Source organism: Pholcus phalangioides, unplaced genomic scaffold (genome assembly GCF_987345545.1).
Source record: "Pholcus phalangioides strain wild (caught in Gottingen) unplaced genomic scaffold, Ppha-v1.0 ptg000007l_1, whole genome shotgun sequence".
Taxonomy (NCBI): Eukaryota; Metazoa; Arthropoda; class Arachnida; order Araneae; family Pholcidae; genus Pholcus; species Pholcus phalangioides.
Window position 1 is genome coordinate 36,395,021 of NW_028301600.1, and position 18,383 is coordinate 36,413,403.

The following is an 18,383-nucleotide window of genomic DNA, read 5'->3' on the forward strand; positions in this document are numbered from 1 at the left end:
TGCGAGGAAAAAAAAATTTGGCTTAGCTCCCAGACCGAATTACATCGATTTCGTTGAAACGATGCGAGGATAAGTTCTACCGGTGAAGCGATCAAGGAAGTCATAATATAAGTACGACTTATTTATGAAATGTCAAAGGTATTCACATTGCAGTGAAATGGACCGTATTTCCGGAAGTTGCGGCATATTTTAGATGAGTATGTATTGAAGCATGGGTACTTAAATTTTCAAAATATAAGTCAGCGAGAGAGATAAGGAAAAGAAAGCCTTAATGAGAAACATTTTTATACAATGATTCGGATTCGTTTGTTTTTCAGCTTTTCAATCTTGAGGATTAAACATGTTTATAAATGCAAATACAATCATGAAGGCCACAACAAGCAAAATGCCCAACGAGGTGGCTGAAAAAGATTCTTATAAAAGTATGGATGTCAAATATAATCAAAGTAAAACAATGCAATGTGAAAGCGTATACGTAGGGCGAAATAAAAAAAAACTTATAATTAATAATATATTATTAATTTATATTTATTCACTGCCCATAAAAATTATAATTGCCTCATTTAAGTATCGATAGCTTCTTGATTTATTCCACTATGTTTATCATACTTCTTTTTAAACATGTCAATTGTGTTAGAATTCACAACCCCCGGAAGTAAGCTATTCCATTTATACAAATACAAATACAAATACAAATACAACGCCACAACAGGCAAAATGCCCAACGAGGTGGCTGATAAAAAGATGCCCATAAAAATATGGTTGTCATATGTTTCAAAAATACATTATTAACAACCCTATCAGAGAAAAACTTCCTATGACAGCACAACCTGGAAATCTTCCTTAATAAAAGATACTGGTTTCCCCTTGTCGAAGCAGTTGATTGACGGTGTATTAATAACATGGTCCACACACACATCCTATCCACCTAGTTGAAAATTTTCAAAACTTTGACATATTCCCTCGACACCCGCGTTTCTTTAATGTAAACATATTAAAGAAATTATCCACTCGTCACCTGCGTTGCTCCAATGTAAAAAGATTCAGGAAATCAAGTTTATCTTCATAGTTCAAGCTTTGTGTGCCAACAAGAGCACGCATATCTCTTCTCTGCACCCTCCTCAACCAACTCTATGTCCCTGTGCAGGCAGTCTTCTAAACTTTAAGCCACACTCCAATCCATGACAAAATAAGTCTCCAAAAAGAAGAAGAATGACTTTAAAAGAACGCGAAGAGACCTTTTTAAGAATGAAACCCCGCGAGCATTCTATTCGCTTTTTTGACCACCGCTGAAAAATGTTCAGAAAACGTAATCTGCTCGTCAATGAAAATTCCCAAATCGGTGACCCAATTTGCAATAGGGATAGTAATACCATTCAATTCGTAAGTGAAACGTGGGTTGTTCGAAACAAAATGACCGACCATGCACTTATCCACACTGAAGGCCATCCTCCATTCATTAGCCCATGCTACATCATATTCAAATATTCAAGTTTGTCTGAAGCATCTCCCTGTCGCTTAGATTCCCGACTACCCCCCCCCCCCCTATTAGTTTCACGTACTCTGCAAATGTACTAGCAATTAAATCGATGGCCTGATCGGGTTTATCGATAAAATGTAAAAAAAAGTACCGCCCCAAGGAGACTTCCTTGAGGGACACCTCTCTTCATACCTGTCCAATCAGAAAATTCCCCATTAACCATAGCCCGATGTGACCTATCAGTTAACCACGATTCTATCAAACTCAACATGCCTCCTCCAATTCCACTCTCCTGTATATGCTTTGAGAATTTACCATGTTGAACAAGATCGAATGCATTCTGGAAATCAAGATAAACAATATCGACGATTTTGCCTCTTCCGAAAACTCGCGAATTTGATACCTGGTTCATACAGAAAGTTTTCTGAAGCTGGGTTACAACAGAAACGGTGACATGACCACAGAAAAATATTGTTATCGCAGGGAGTGTTAACAAAGGCTGATGTTCAGAATAAGCAATAAATTGTAGGTCCCAGTCTAATTAGCCCTCGTGTGTCGAAAATGATCGACCCACAAAAGTGTATCGTACAAACACAATATATATGTATATATTTTTTACAAAAATAGATTGGTCCTTTAAACATAATTTGAGAATTGGAAAAAATACATCGACAAAGAAATTTAATTAATTGGAACGAATTTTTAATGACCAAAAATGGTTAATTATGGGTAAAATAGACAGTTTGCTTTTTAATGTTATTTATAAACAGATTTAGTGTTGCTTATCAAAGATGAATGGTTTTCACCTCAACGTTATTTTCAATTCCTCCAATTCGGTGCTCTTCTACTCGGACTACAACTGAAAAAGAATATTTTGATTTTTTTTGTAAGAATTTAGCTTTTAATGTATTCTGTTTATCTCTCATTCTCTGTGATTTCGAACTACGGTATCTCAGCTAATAATGCAATCGAAACATGGAATTTTTTTATTGGATTCGGAATAGACAGGGCAAAAATTTTGTAATTATGTGTGTGTGTGTGTATGGAAATCGAAGAACAGAGGGGACCATATGAAAAATTGAATTTTGTATCTCGGTGCATATACAAATCCTATTAGAAAAAATAAAACATCTAAACTGGGCACGTTATTTGGGTACATTTCCTAATTAGAAAAAATGAAGGGTGAAAACGAGATTTGACTTTACACCAAGTATAATGATGGGCAAATGAATAAAGACAAAATGAATGAAGACATCGGAGTTCCTGCCTTGATATGTTTACCCTAATAAGATTCGTTTAAGAGATCACTTTTATTTTTTTTCTAGTAATACTATTTATACGAATACCTTGCGAAAGGTAAAAATGGTTTAATAGTAAGAACATAATTCATTCGAGCGCGAAAATAAATAAGTGATAGTTAATGAAATGATCATTACTTGTTTCACGGGTAAGTTTTATGTTTGGGAAATATTTTCAAAGTTTTATTGATTCCTGTCTGGAGTAAACACAAGTGTATTTTGATATTTTCTTATGCCATCTTGACAGAAAACAAATTCTGTCATTTGTGAAGCAACATGACAACGAGAATTTCCGTGAAAGAGTATTGATGGATCGCCTCCGAGATGAAGTGTGGACGTCTTTCCGTTTCTTTCATTTCTCTTCCTTTCTTTCCTTCTTCAATGTGTGTTTTTTTTATATCTTTGGATAGATGGCATGAGTCCATGTTGCTTTAATCTGCTTACTAAAGTGAAAGCACTCATAGAAAAGAAGGTTCTCCTAATGTTACGAAGCAGTTTTTTGAACAAACGAATACATCTGAAGTAACTATGAATCAAAATTATTTGTTAACAACTTACCGTGTAACCCATAGGGCACTTTTATTCTCATGGGAAACATTTTGGAGTGAATATTTTGTATTTATTAGTATTGTCTTTCTATGTTCTCATCAAAAATAAATTTATATTCTTATCGAGAGTTTCACTCGAATAGCGAGAAATATGCAAATATTATCTAGACGTTGACAAAGACGTTTTTGTTGGCTCTCGTGAAGGACAATAAAGTAACAAACCAAATTGTCTGAATGCCATATCAAGTATACAAAATATACATTAAAATTAGAGTTATTGATTGAATATAAACCAAAAGTTTTCTGCAATTTTCTTATGGGAATAACGGTTTATCAATAATTTATTATACCTAGTAATTAGGACCTTCTCAAAGCTGAATTCGAAACCAAGAAATCTCTTGGTATCTTTTCGTATGTGTTGTGCTCCGAACCTAATCAGTGATTTTTGGTTTCACACATCAAATTCTAAACAGATGACGCCGGGCTGAATACACTCGGATATGATGACATCTATTACAGCACACTGAGTAATTATTTTTACTACGACGTGCTGCTGGACACTATCTGATCCGATTGGGGTTTTGGTAGTTTTTTTTTTTTTTCTTGAAATAGAGCGGTGGGCTATGATCTGGTTAGGAGGAGGGTTGAATACAATTTACGTGGATTGATTAAAAAAGACATCCACGTGTGTAAGATAAACCTAAAACGAAACAAATACAGTGTGTGCAAAAAGTCCGTAAAAAATTTAACACTTCATAAAAACCGGAAAAATAAAAAATGGTTTGCAGGGTTAGCATCGCTATGTCACGGAGATTTTTTTAAGACAAGAAAAAAATAACTCAAAAACAGCCGATAGGTGGTGCTGACGTACACAAGTCAAAGGAAAGATACGCAAATAGTAAACAGAATGCCTCCTAATCGTTTATTACAGCAGTATATACAGCATTACATATACAGCAGTATGTATTCCACATGACCACCACCACAACAGGGGATAACACATTGCAGGTGAGTCACAAATCCAGCAACGGCAGAGTGCAGCAGGTTCACATACACGGTTTACAACGGTGAACTGGATGTGGATTAGGAGCGTAAGTTCTTATAACAGTCTCATTTGCATATTTCTAACTTAGTCGCCCGTAACAGCGCCACCTATCGGCTTTTGTTCAGTTATTTTTTTCCTGTCTTAAAAAATCCCGTGACCTAGCAATGCTAACCCTGCAAACCGTTTTTTTATTTCGGTTATTTTTCCGGATTTTATGAAGTTTTGACGTTTCTATGGACTTTTTACCCACCCTCTATTATAACATATGCAGTATAGCAGCGTTTCTCAATCTTTCTGAATCAAAGGACCAGTAAAATAACTCAGACAATTTCAAGGACCTTTAATTTTACAACATGAGTAGCGTGACCATGCATCCCGAATTTTATTGTGCTTTTGATTATTCGGTTTTCATACACAATATGGTTCCGTTTTTCTCCACAAATCTTATTCGAATTTGTAATCTTGACTGTACTTGAAATTTTGAATGAAGGTAACTTTGATAACATATTAATTATAATAAAATATATATTATAAATACTCATGCTTTTAGATCTTACATACAGTATTTTGCCATGCTCAACGCTTTTTCCGCGAACTACATTTCAATTCACCACGAGTGCCAGTAGTCCTTTATTTTTCCACTAATTCATAATTTTTAGCGATTTCAGCAAAAACTGCGATTTTGCAACTTATAGTAAGCTTTTTGGTGAAAATTGGCACTGTCCCGTATTTTGCAGTATCATAGTTTTTAGTAATTAAAGTGTGGCCCCTAGTAATGATTAATGATTTTTGTTTTATTTTTTTCATGATATATATTTTAGTTTCTTTGTTGCAGTCCTTTGTTTCCCGACACTTCAGCAACACTAGCAAATTTGTTATAAATTGGATTTTTTAGTTGCAATTTACTTCATATTTAATATCACGATTTCCAGTATTTTCTTTGATTAGATATGGTTACCCTAAGCAAGAAGGTCTAATTTTTATTTGAACCCATAGGCATATTACTAACATCTATAAAAACATTTTTCATTTAGTTAGAATTAAAATAATCAAGTCTGCCTGCTGCACCATCGCCGTGGACCATAGGTTGAGAAACGCTGCAGTATTGGATCGAAGATCTATACATCACTGATATCAAAATATCTCGACCAGTCTTTGACAAGCAATTGGATGTTTACACTCTAGAGGGCAATAGTACGCTCGGTTATGCCCTTTGCTGCTTGCTAACAGTTTATCACGAGTGTGACAAGCTTCACTTTCTTGGAATAACGAAATCAATTTTGTCATCGTCAGTCTCCAAGCTGTGACGTTCTTCTGGAGAAGGAGCAACTATTCTCCGAAGAACAGCTTTTGGTCATCCGTAAACAAAAATTACGGTTTTATTGAAGATGAATTATTGATGAACTCATCGATCTTCTTACGTCTTGTTTGCTTCTGTTTAGTCTCTCAGGAGAATCTTGTGCTTTCCTTTTTCTTCTTTTTTCACTTTTCTTTTTGCTTTCTTTCATAATAATTCATCTTGTTATTAATATTTTCTTTTTTGTAGAGGCCCGAACGCTTTTGTTCATCCATGTTATCCATTTTTCTTACGAGGAATAATATGAAGGGAGGGGGGGGGGGTGAGCGAATGGCAGGAGAATTTGTTCTTAGTATATACCTTGGGTAAAATGAGCATCGTAAGGTTTGACCTAATCTTTTTAGTACTTTCAAAAAAAAAATTTTAAAACGACTTTTATCGAAATTTTCTCTAAACAAAACTTTAATGTTCAAAATATCGTGAAGAAAATTTTTCATCAACGAGCGTGAACTTTACGAACGATGTAAATATTGTAAGAATTTTAAAGGAAGGATAATTCATAAGCAGACAAATTTTTATTAATTCGCCGCTACAAAGCTCAAGATAATACTATATTCATATGACTTTCTATATCCTATCAATTTTTATATTTTATGAATCTAACGTTATATTTACCATTTTGTTTTATTGCTAACGGACTAAATTTTTATATATTTCAGTTATTTTGAGTAAAAAAAAGGGGAGATTATGAATGCAAGCACGACAATTTGAGAACATACAATGAAAATGCAAAACATCTATGAATGATGGTTGCAAAATTATACATAGACAATCTAAGTCTTGATTTGATTTTGTTGTTCTATCTGAAAGCACAAAATGTAAATTTGTATTTTAAACTCACTTTTTTTACTGAAAAATTACTTTATAGATTTTCTTTTCAAAAATTTGGATAGGGATGAAACAAATTCTTGATCTCCTGCAAATTTTGTCGATGAATTCTCCACAATTCGTCAGGTACTTCATGTAGGAATCAAAAGTTATTGGGCTGGTTTTTGTATGGATTACAAAAAAAATTGGGGTAGGCTGTGCCATATAGACACGGCCGCAAGTTTTGACATGAATACGTTCTTTTAGTCTATCTTTGCGCGGTAGGTACTGACATAATAGAATTGATACCATAGGATTTGTGTTTTGAATAGCTAACAAACGATACCAATGTCGTCTATTTTCGAGATATAGCGTGAAAAAATTTCGTGGCGAATTTGACGAAACAGAAGTGGGCCGCGAGTCTAGTGCTTAGACCGGATTACATATCAATATAAATAAGGTATCATTGCATTTGTCTTCCCCTCTCGGAAATACAAAATACTGATATATTCGAATACTTCCTGAGATACAAGCGTTTGAAGTGTTTCGTTACGCAAGTTTCTACAAATGCACCAGTATCGTCAGATGATTTAAAAGATGTATTCACGTCAAAGTGTCAGAGTGATGGATGTATGCCGTTGCAATCTTCCAGCTGAGTCTATTCGAATAAGCGTTTCATTTCAAATCAAAAGAGGTCGTAATAAGAATTAAAAATGTTTTAAATCGGATAAAATTCTATATTTCTATTGTATCTGTGTAACGGTTGCCATCTAAGTAGAGCCACTACCATTCCAAAATTGACTTCAAGATAAGAAAATTAGAAATTGCTTTAACATAGAAATTGCGATGTACAGGGTGGGCAATAGTCCGTAGAAACTTTAAAAATGCATGAAAACCGGAAAAACACCGAAATAAAAAATGGTTTGCAGGGTGAGCATCACTAGGTCACGGGAATTTTTTAAGACAGGAAAAGAAGAAACTCAAAAAACAGCGGATAGGTGACGCTGACGTACACAAAGAAAAGATACGCAAATAACGAACAGAATGCCTCCTAATCGTTTATTACAGCAGTATGTATTCCACATGACCACCACCACCACAGAGGATAACGCATTGCAGGCGAGTCACAAATCCAGCAATGGCAGAGTACAGCAGGTCCACATACACGGTCTACAACGGTGTACTGGTTGTGTATTAAGAACGCAAGTTCTTATAATCGTCTCATTTGCATATTTCCACCGAAGTCGCTCGTACCAGTGTCATCTATCGGCTGTTTTTGAGTTATTTTCCCCTGTCTTAAAAACATTCTCGTGACCTAGCGATGCTAACCCTTGCAAACCGTTTTTTATTTCGGTTATTTTTCCGGTTTTTGTGAATTTTTAGTTTCACGGACTTTTTGCCCACCCTGTATTATATAAGTGGTTGAAGTAAATGTCCCCAAAAATACATTCCACAGAAATAAATACCAAATAATGTGAATACTTAGTTTACTAAAATGTGTTTAGATAATAGCTTCCGTAGAGAAGAGAACAACAAGTAAGAAATGGGCCACCATAAAGTCATACATACATTGAATTTGCTTTGCAGGAACCCTTGTCTGGGTATGTTTACCGTTGGAAAGCATAAATTATTATTCAGAGATGATTGTTGCATTAAATATTACTTAGCTTGATGTTAAAATTATGATATGAGTTTAATGAACCGAATGAAATGATTTGTGGGTGTTTTTCAAAAGATTTTGATTTCTCATATTAAATAGGGTAGGATATCCATACATCGAAATACATCTCAACATTCTTTCAAATATCATACCACAGATACTTTATATCTCTTGAAAACGTTCTATGTCAGATATATTTGCTGTTCCAACAGATATCCACTATGTAGTTCTAGAGGAAAAAGAGAGAAGAGCTCCCACATTTCGCGGGGCATATGATGCAAGAAGACAACACAATCTAGAATACTATGCCATTCGTGAGCTTCAGAATTTCGGAATGCGGTATTAATAAACTTGCCCTCACTCCAAAACATATAGGGTCGTTCCTAGGGACGTTTAATAACAACATTCAGTAGTAAAACAGAAAGAAAATGACCCTCGAAAAATATCAAGGGAGGCGTTTCCACATTAACAAGGAGTCTGTCTGAAGTATTTTCCTATGTTGTAACTTACTATTCTTATCATCACGCATCGTTCAATCCAAGTATATTATATATATACAAGTGTTCTTCTTCAATATAATTCCTATTGCTTTATTTCTATTGTTATTAAATATTTTGAAATGCTAAAAAATGATATTGATACGGTTTTTTGACAGAAAAATAGTTCACAATAATGCAATTATTTCTTGAAGATCTATCTGTTTGAGAATATTTGGACGCGTTTAGTGGAAGTTTTATATATAGTTTTACAGACTATATATTAAAATAACCATTTACAAATTCAGTTTAAATGTCACTCATTGGATTCGATTAAATTTCAAATTCAAATGATACAAAATTTTAACTTATGATGACCAATCTTAGAGGGATATTCGTTTATTTTGAATAGTTAAATACAAACTTTCAATCCGATACGAGTCATTTAAGCTTGATAATAAACTCGTGAATACGGGATTATTTTGATAACTTAATTGAAATTTTCATTTGAATTAAAATAGTAGTATTCATCGTTAGTGTTTCACTCGCCAATCATCTTATTGATCTACCTATATTACATTTTTATTAATATAAAAGCAGGATTAGTAATTCATTGCGAAATGTTCCTTTTTTTGAAAGCGATACAAGGGAAAAAGCTCAAGTTAACTAGGTTTGATTTTTCTTTCTGGGTTTCGTTAGATTGAATGACTTCTTGGACGTCTAAGAAAAATATCCTAGGGTAGAAGCAAAACACAAACACAAGAGCCTTCTCTAATCTTCTTTTATACATTTATTTTTTCTTCTAAGCAAATCAAAGAGGTCCCTCTATAAAAAAAAGCACTGGCCAAATGACACTTTTTCTTCCGTCTTAGCACGTCAGGATTGACACTATGCAATGTCGCTAGGAGCCAGGGAGGAAAATGTATGATAAGACCTTATATGACCGCAAGCAACTTCTGTCATCGGATGATATGCAGTAGGATCAAATTTTCCTTAGATCGCTTTATCTGTCAAAGCTTTTCGACGTCATTGCCGGAGGCGTGAGAAAAGTTCTTGGAAAATGACTTTCGCTCTCACAAACATCCAATATCCTAGTTCGTTTTCGCTGTCAATATATCGTCTGTAAAATCCCCTCAACTTACAATTAAAATCCAGTATTTTAAATAAAAAATGCCACTTTCTTCAGCTATTCCACTTTTGGTGGAAAAACTATATAAGGAAAATAAAAGAAATACAATATTACTTTAAAAAATAATTATTAAAAGTAATATTTATAGAGAATTTTGTCGAAGTTCGTGCCAGCAAACCGATCAGAACAAAATACCGAGGCAATGGATAGTGAGATAGCAAACTCTTGTGTTAAGTCTCTTGTGGCTTTTCGCAAATATGATGTGTATCTACAGTGTTTCACAATCGGCAGACGGTTTCCAAAATCAGTTAGCAAGAAAACGGTGACACATATTAAAGTCATTGTTGCAGAATATAAAGTGTGCAAAATCAAGACGTTCAGATACGTGATTAATGTTGCAAGGGGATGTATAGTTATTACAATAGAAAAATTAACTTTTTATAAGGACACCCAGCTCCCAAAAATTCAATTAGAAAGTTTTACTCCCGTCTCTCTTGAGGTCAACAAAAAATGTTCACGTTTCTAAGTGCAATATTCGCAGAGATATTTGAATTCAAAAAAAGTCAGAAAAAAATTGAGAACGAATCGTCTTCATCAGGAGAGACGGGGCAACAATTTTCTAATTGGGTTTTTGGGCACATGGTATCCGTATAAAAAGTTAACATGTTTATTTGAATAACTATGCAACCACTTGCAACATGAATGACATATCTGAAATTGTTGACGTCACACATTCGCAATAATGACATTAATATGTTACCGTTTTCTTGCTGTCGCAATTATCGCATTTAGTTTTATTGGTGCTTGTCTTTCTTTATCTTCTATTTATAATTGGCAATGTCCTAACAATAGCATATCGTCCACTCTCATATGGGAAAATTTTCACATTCTGGTTTGATCAGCTAGTTGAATGACTTATTTTATTATCTAAATTTTGCCAAAAACGCGAATATGTATTCCCTGCCGAGAAAAACCTGACAAAATATTTTAGGGAAATGACATCCATAGAGTAACATTGGTAGAGTAAACATTCAAACGTCATTTTCCAATTTTCTCAAATTTGCACATTCATGTTTCTAGCATAAGTGGAACGATATACAATAAGATAATATACTATAATAAGAGAATAAAATACAAAATCAAACGAATGCCATGGAAAAAACGTTTTTAAAATGTGAAATAAGCTAAAATAATTACGTTTTATTTTTGTCTGTTTTATTACATTAATTAACCCTAATGGATCTTACATATGATGGATCTTAATAATAAATTTCTATCTGTAGTGCTTCATTGAATACCAAAAGAATTCTTTTTCGATGTTCATGTTTTTTAAATTCTTTTTTGACTTCATGCCAAGAACGAAATCACTATTTGCTTCGAGATAATATAAACGAGAAAGACACAGATAACATTTACATAAAATACGCATACATGTCAGGTGTAGTACACATTAGATATATTTGTTCTAAACGTTCAGTACCAATGGCCTCGAAATTCAAAAGTTATTCTACTAAACGATATATGCTGGATGTGACATATGGGGATTGTAAAACGGATAACAACATTTGGTGTGAGGAACGTTCACGAACGGTATATTGCTCAGTATAAAGTAAAAGAAGATTTAAAACGAAGAATTGACTTATAAAGAAAGCTCATAACTGCTGTAATCTATGCATGTAAAGTATTAAGTATTTTATTTATATAATGCCATAACTTTATATTTTAAATAAAAATGACTTCAGTCTTTTCAGATTCATATGAACGTTTTTAGTAATAATTACTATATAATTATTATACGAAAGAATTAATATATCGAAAATAAATCACGGGTGAGATCTATCAAACAATAAACTAATACCACAATATAGAACGATATTAAAGGAGTCGGGAGTCCATGAATGTTCTATAAAATATGATTAATATATATATAAGAAAAAATTAGTGTCTTTTGTATGGATATGCGTGTGTGAATGTATTTCATGAATTTTTCAGTTCATCATTACACCTGTCAACTCGTAAAAGTACTATACCGCGGAAGAGCAGTCATGCGGTGTTGTGATTCCGAAAATGCTATGACAGGATATTTTTGCTGCACGAGTGCCTTGATAGCGTCATCATGAAAATTGAAAAGACACGGTTTTAGAGAAAACAAAGATCCGCTGATATGGTTGTATTCGTAACGCGAAAGTGAATTTCTGTTATTCTTCGACAAGAAAAATGCATGCCAATTAAGAGATTAGCCACCAAGGACTGAGTAATTAATTCATACAACATTCATAGCATTGTGAGAGAATAAAATTATGAACATAATCATTTTTCCTTAATTATACAATTGGGTGAAGATTGGTTACATGGATCTACAAAAGATATTTTTTGAAAGCTTTCTTAGTTTTGATAACTGCTTTTCATATTATTTTCAGTGTTGATTCCCAAAAATGCACACAATCTATTTTTTTCTATCACGTAAGTTTTTTCACAAAACGATTTGATATTTTGGGGGCAATAGCCTAAATCCAAATATTTTGCAATTTTCGTTTATACTTTATCACCTTTATAAAGACATACTTGAAATTTATACCCCAGGGCTGTAATTATAATGATAGGCCCTAAAATCACCCTCAAATCAATTAAATATATTTGGCAATCATATACTATATTTTTTCATAATGCGCAGTTTCAATGTGATTTGTATGCTGCTTATGTATCACCATTGAAGTTTGATTTTCACTTTTATCTCAAAAGGTACAGCCCATCTAACAAAACCCATGCCAGATTCAGCGTCCGAAAATCACCATAAAATTCACTGGCACATTTTTGAAAATTATTTACTATATTTTTTATAACGCATAGTTTCAATGCGGTTTGTGTGCTGCCTATGCATTACTATTGGAATTTAATTTTCACTTTATCTAAAACTAAACGTGATAGAATATTTTAATTATTTTTCCAGTAATCAGCATCCAAATACAAATACAAAGTCACAACAGGCAAAATGCCTAACGAGGTGGCTGAGAAAAGATGCTCATAACAAATATGGATGTCATATATTTCTAAAATACAGCAACCCAATTAAAAATGCAATTGCAAAAGCCATAAACAACATATATGCATGATAAAATATTATACAATGCCCATAAAATATATTTATATTGTGTCTTATTCCAAGTATGTATAGCTTCTCGATTTACCCCAACCTGTTTATCGTATTTCTTTTTAAATGTGTTACAGTTTATTACCCCGGAGAGAGCGGTAGCTATTCCATTTATTAACAACCCTACTGGAGAAAAATTTCGTGCGACGCAAGGAAAGACCTAGAATTGTCCCTTACCGAACGATACTTCGTCCCCTTGTAAAAAAAGTTGATTGACTGAGGAATTAATAATTCATGGTCTATCCTATGCATACCGTTGAAAATTTTGAACACTTCGATCATATCTCCCCGACACTTTCGTTCATCCAATATAAACAAATATGAAAAAATACACCTTTTGGTGTATCGAAGACAAGTTCGTGTTCAAGATCGAAGACACCTTTTTGAAAATAAAACCAAACATTTTATTCTTTTTTTTTAAAACGACTGAACAATGTTCAGGAAACCTAAGCCGCTCGTCAATGAGAATTCCCAAAGACTAGAATAAATAATAATTATTTTCAGAAAGATTTTTCATCGCAGACCTGTGTTATTAGTTCCGACAATTAGGCAATATTGTATAGTTTATAAACAAGTAACTACCTTATTCATTTGAAACGTGACATGTACACCAAGGAACTGGTGTACTTACATTTGAAATTTTTGTTTGTTTTGAAGAAAAAAATACTTGTCCGATAGACAGAAAAACTCATTAAACATAAATTAATAGCACAATAGCTTCATTATTTACTTAGTATATGCTTTGGATGAATAAGTGAGCAAAGAAATGTGCTGAATATCCTCTCTGCTCAAAAGAGAACTGTGCTACACTGCAATCGTGACTTATTTTCCAAATACAAATGCAGTGAAACCCACAACAACGATACACTATATAACGATGAATCTGCAACTTCAGGTATATCTACAACGATACTTTCGCAAATCTTGTTTGGAATCGCCTATAGTCTGATGTTAAACTCCTCTCAATACAACGATATCTTTTACTGCGATAACCCCTCTGTAACGATATTTTTGCGGAGATTTTGAAAAGGCTACAACGCGATACTTTTTTTTACATTTCGCTCACAAAATAATATCTTTCAATTGCCGCTGTGGTGGTCGAGTGGTTATAGTGCCGGACTCGTGATGCGAGGATCCGGGTTCGAACCCCACAGTGGTGGTCGGCTGAAGTTGGTTTTCTGTGGTTCCCAACTTCAAGGCGCAAATGCGAGCCGATCTCCCCGTTAAAAAGTCTCGCCACAGAGAGCAACAGTCCTACAACGGTAAATCATTCAACCATAACACTTCACTCATAGTTTGTAAAACTGGGGGCAGATGACAGCACTACACATAACAAGCATTACACAGAAACAAACTTTACGTCAGGTTGCACTATACGTACACGCACATTCCCGCATGTACCGATTCGTTGGGGGGTTCCGCGGGGGGGGGGGGGGGTGCATGTGTGGTGTAGCAGTAGTAGGTAGGGGCTCGGGGATCCATGATGTTCTTAAGTCAGCCACCTCGTTGGGCAATTTGCCTGTTGTGGCGTTGTATTTGTAATGTATTTTTGAACTCCTCACAGATTTTAGTTTTTCCGAGGATGTCTAATGATTATCTGTATTTGGTACCACCTGGTCACCGAATATGTTGAAGTTTTAGGTAGCGCTACATTTTTGTGTGATACACCAAAGTGTATCACAATAAACCTCTTGACAGAGGGCAATATATAAATCTAACTCAATGTTGTTTCTTAAACTAATCAAAAAACTTTTTGTGGCGAATAAATATTCGAAAGTGCATTTTTTGGCGGACTAAAAATGCCGATTTAGAAAAGATACTAACAGCAGTATAAATTTGATGACACGTGATTATAACGTTGCCTCTCGATAACGATAATCCCTGTACAACGATTTTTTTCTTGGTTAGCAGAATATTGTTACATCGAGGTTTCACTGTATTGTGAATGCATTTCTCAAATTTGGCCCTCGATATTCTAAATACCAAATGAAAATATTTCCATAAAATGTATAGTGTATCAATCATGAGAAAAAATAAAATAAATCCGAAGCCAATAATTTACAATAATCATTCGTTAGAGAATTTAAATTTTTCAGTTGAAAATAATTTTTCTTTTCAAATCTAAATTAGTTTTGTTCGTTTCGGACTTTCGTGCGAAAAACTTTAACGTATTCATTAGCACAACATATTTTACTAATGCTAAATCTCAGAGGATTTTCCTGTGATTAATGTATACTTCTACCGAGAATATATTTCCAGCACTCCCTAATAGAAAATCTGATTAAAAGGAAATCATCCAGATCTTTCTCAGTTTCCAAGTGCTTTCCTGCCTGCACTAAGTTTTAATTAAATCCTCTAGCGTATAAGCAGAACCTGCCAATCGTTTAACCAACTACTGGGCAATCTAAAGCTATGTAAAGAAAATGGGTTAAAATTTAGGAGGGAAAATATTAGGATCAGAATAAAATGTAAATTTTCTTTGCCATCAAACTTTTAAGATTCAGATAACTTTCTCAACGCCGAGCATATTCCCTCATTTTAATATTTCAGTAGTCAGAGAGCAGTTTGCATATATATGACGATGATCGCGTTAAATTTCGCATAAATGAATAGGGGAAAAATGAAAAATGGAACTTGAAGAAAACGAGATCTCGTTGAGCGGAAAACAGCAGGATTTATAGACTCTTGGCTCGAGAATGCGATCGTCTTCATCCAGATGGCGTTAAGCTCAGTAAAATCGATTCAACATCTGAATCTCTGAAGAAAAAGTAATACTTTTCCTGTGCACACAGTTTTTTTTTGAAAGTAATATACATAAATGCGTATTACTAGTCGATTACTAGAGAATAAAATTGTCGTTTCAAACTTCACTGAAAAAAAGCTAATTTTAATGTAGATGAAATTCAAGATTATCATGAAGGTAATCATCTAAGGTCTTAGCAGGCCATCAGAGGAAAGGGCGTTCCAATCATCATTCCTAAAAGAGCGTTAATTCATCTTTATTACCATATAAAATAAACTTACAGCTAAGATTATACATCACCTTATTATATCTCAGTCTCTCTGATCTTGAAGAAACATTAATCTTGAGATGAAAAAAAAAAATTATCCCCATGTGTGTGTGCATAATTTTTTTCTCAGCCGAATTCAGCCAATTTATTGATATATTTGTGCTCAAAGGCGCAGGTTTCGGTTTTAATATTTTTATGTAATTTTATATTCAAAACTAATTATTGATCATCACGTGACGTGTGAAAGAAAATTAATGGTTTTTTCGAATCTTTTTCAAATTATGATTTGCAATTATAAAAGTTATCTATTATTAACTCCTAATGCAAAAAATCTGTATATGTTTAGCAATTGTATATTTTTATTTGGTTTTTTCCCTAAATAAATATATTCGAAATATGAATAGAAAAAAGTTAACAAAATAACGTGCAAATTTCAAATTGTAAATTTTAAATTTTGAATAAATATTCATTTCACATAAAATAACATTATAACATTATTCTATTAGCTAAAATATATTCAAGAGAAAGAAACATACTTAATCAGGAAAGATATGATGTCATTGCTGATGTTTTTTATCCTGGAGTAATTATTTGTTATTGCTTGAAAAGTTGACTGAATGGCTACAATTTTAGTTACAAAAGATCATCTGTATAATGATATAAGATTAATACACGAATACACTTCACAATTGAGAAAATTAATAACACTTATATGAGTTTTATTTGCATTATTTTCTACAAAATATTAATCGTAAAATTGCTATCGTACTACCCAAATAACGAATAAATTCAACTTATATCAAAATGAGAAATTACAAAACAATTGCCCACTGTCTAATATACTTATGATTCCGGAGTATAATGCCGTAATACAGAGTAGAAATAAATGATATACCACCTAATTACAGAATTTGAAACGCAAGAGACTAAACAACGATTAGATTCTAACGCTTTCTTTTCCAAGTAATTCAGCTTTCAACCGTGTAACTAAAATTATGAGAGAGAGAGAGAGATACTTCGTATTTAAAACTATTATCTACACACAGTAACCTCTAAATAATAATCGGAAATATGTACTGTAGGTATATTTCATATAAAGGTATCTCAAGCATTCGAACAAACGTCTGGAAAAGGTAGAAACCATCTCTAAAGCAGTGTTTCTCAACCTCTCTGAACCAAAGGACCAATAGAATGTCTGAAACAATTTCACAGACCACTTGTATACGGGGCATTCATTTAATTTTGGTTGTTCCGATTTTTTATACAATAAATATTAAATACAATAAATAAAATGTAATATTTACTAAGGTTATGAATACACGGCGTTTCCATAATATATAAATTATATTATGATAATTATGACAAAAAAAATATTCAATTCATATATTTTTCAGGTTCAACTTTTTTGTTGCAATTTTTATAACAATTGGTGATTGTGCCTACTTCTGGCAACATTTTAGATGGCAATGTGTGATGTTCCGTATTTTACTCTATTTAAGATCTCAGTAGGAAATTTGGTCATCTGATCACGTGAAAGTTTTCTTGTGAAATACATTTTTATTCACTATGATTAGTACAAACACAAGGCTACAACAGGTAAAATGCCCAACGAGGTGGCTGAGAAAAAGATGCCCATAACAAATGTGGATGTCATATATTTCTAAACTACAGTAGTAGCAGTCCTTCACCCCCCCCCCCTCAGCAATTTCAGCAGCAAATTGCATTTTTCGATTAAATCTAGTGATAACCCGTATTTATTGAATCCCATAGGATCACAATTCCCGACATTTTCCAAGATCATGTATGTTGATCTAAAGTATGAAGGTACAATTTTTATTTGAACCCATATGGAAAAAAACATCAATTACAAAGGTTGAATAAATGTTCATTCAGTTAGAATTAAGTTTTATTAGAATTAATTTTATCAAGTCTGCTTCCGGACCACCTCTGGTGCACGAACCATAGGTTGTGGAGAACCATCTAAAGCAATAAGATTTCTGGAAGCATCATCGTAATTCTATAAGCTGCGCTGTTCATCAGAACATTGACTTGTGGTTTACTCATTCGAACAGTAGTCACCGTATAAAGAGCATGCATCGGTATGCGAACAAGATGCTTGCAGACACACACCCAGTGTGTATGAATGGCTATACAGAATAGACGAGCTATTCATCGAGAACACTTCCCATACAGACATGTAGCGGGACACGTTTGTTTGAGTCTGTGCATCAACATTTGTGCGATTATGGAGCATTTAGATGTTAAGAGTTATAAATGGAGTACTATAGATACTCTAGTTGTAATAAATACACTGAAACCTCGATATAACGATACTCTGCGGACCAAATAAAACCCCTGTCTTTGGAAAAATCCCTCCACCCATTGTAGAGGAGTTATCGTTATATCGAGAAGTGGCATTAT

The 18,383-nt window shown here is 33.6% G+C and overlaps 1 protein-coding gene and 1 long non-coding RNA gene across 6 annotated transcripts in view; one reads left to right on the forward strand and one right to left on the reverse strand.

Moving 5' to 3' along the window:
• Nucleotides 1-18,383, reverse strand: part of LOC149085234 (leucine-rich repeat, immunoglobulin-like domain and transmembrane domain-containing protein 2) — a 131,154-nt gene that overhangs the window by 49,947 nt on the left and 62,824 nt on the right. The gene's annotated exons all lie outside the window — the stretch shown is intronic.
• LOC149085235 (uncharacterized) overlaps nucleotides 11,330-18,383 on the forward strand; it is a 72,864-nt gene continuing 65,810 nt past the window's right edge. For all 3 annotated transcript variants that reach the window (XR_016192825.1, XR_016192826.1, XR_016192827.1), the window contains exon 1: nucleotides 11,330-11,476. This is a non-coding gene — a long non-coding RNA (uncharacterized LOC149085235). The remainder of the gene's footprint in view (nucleotides 11,477-18,383) is intronic.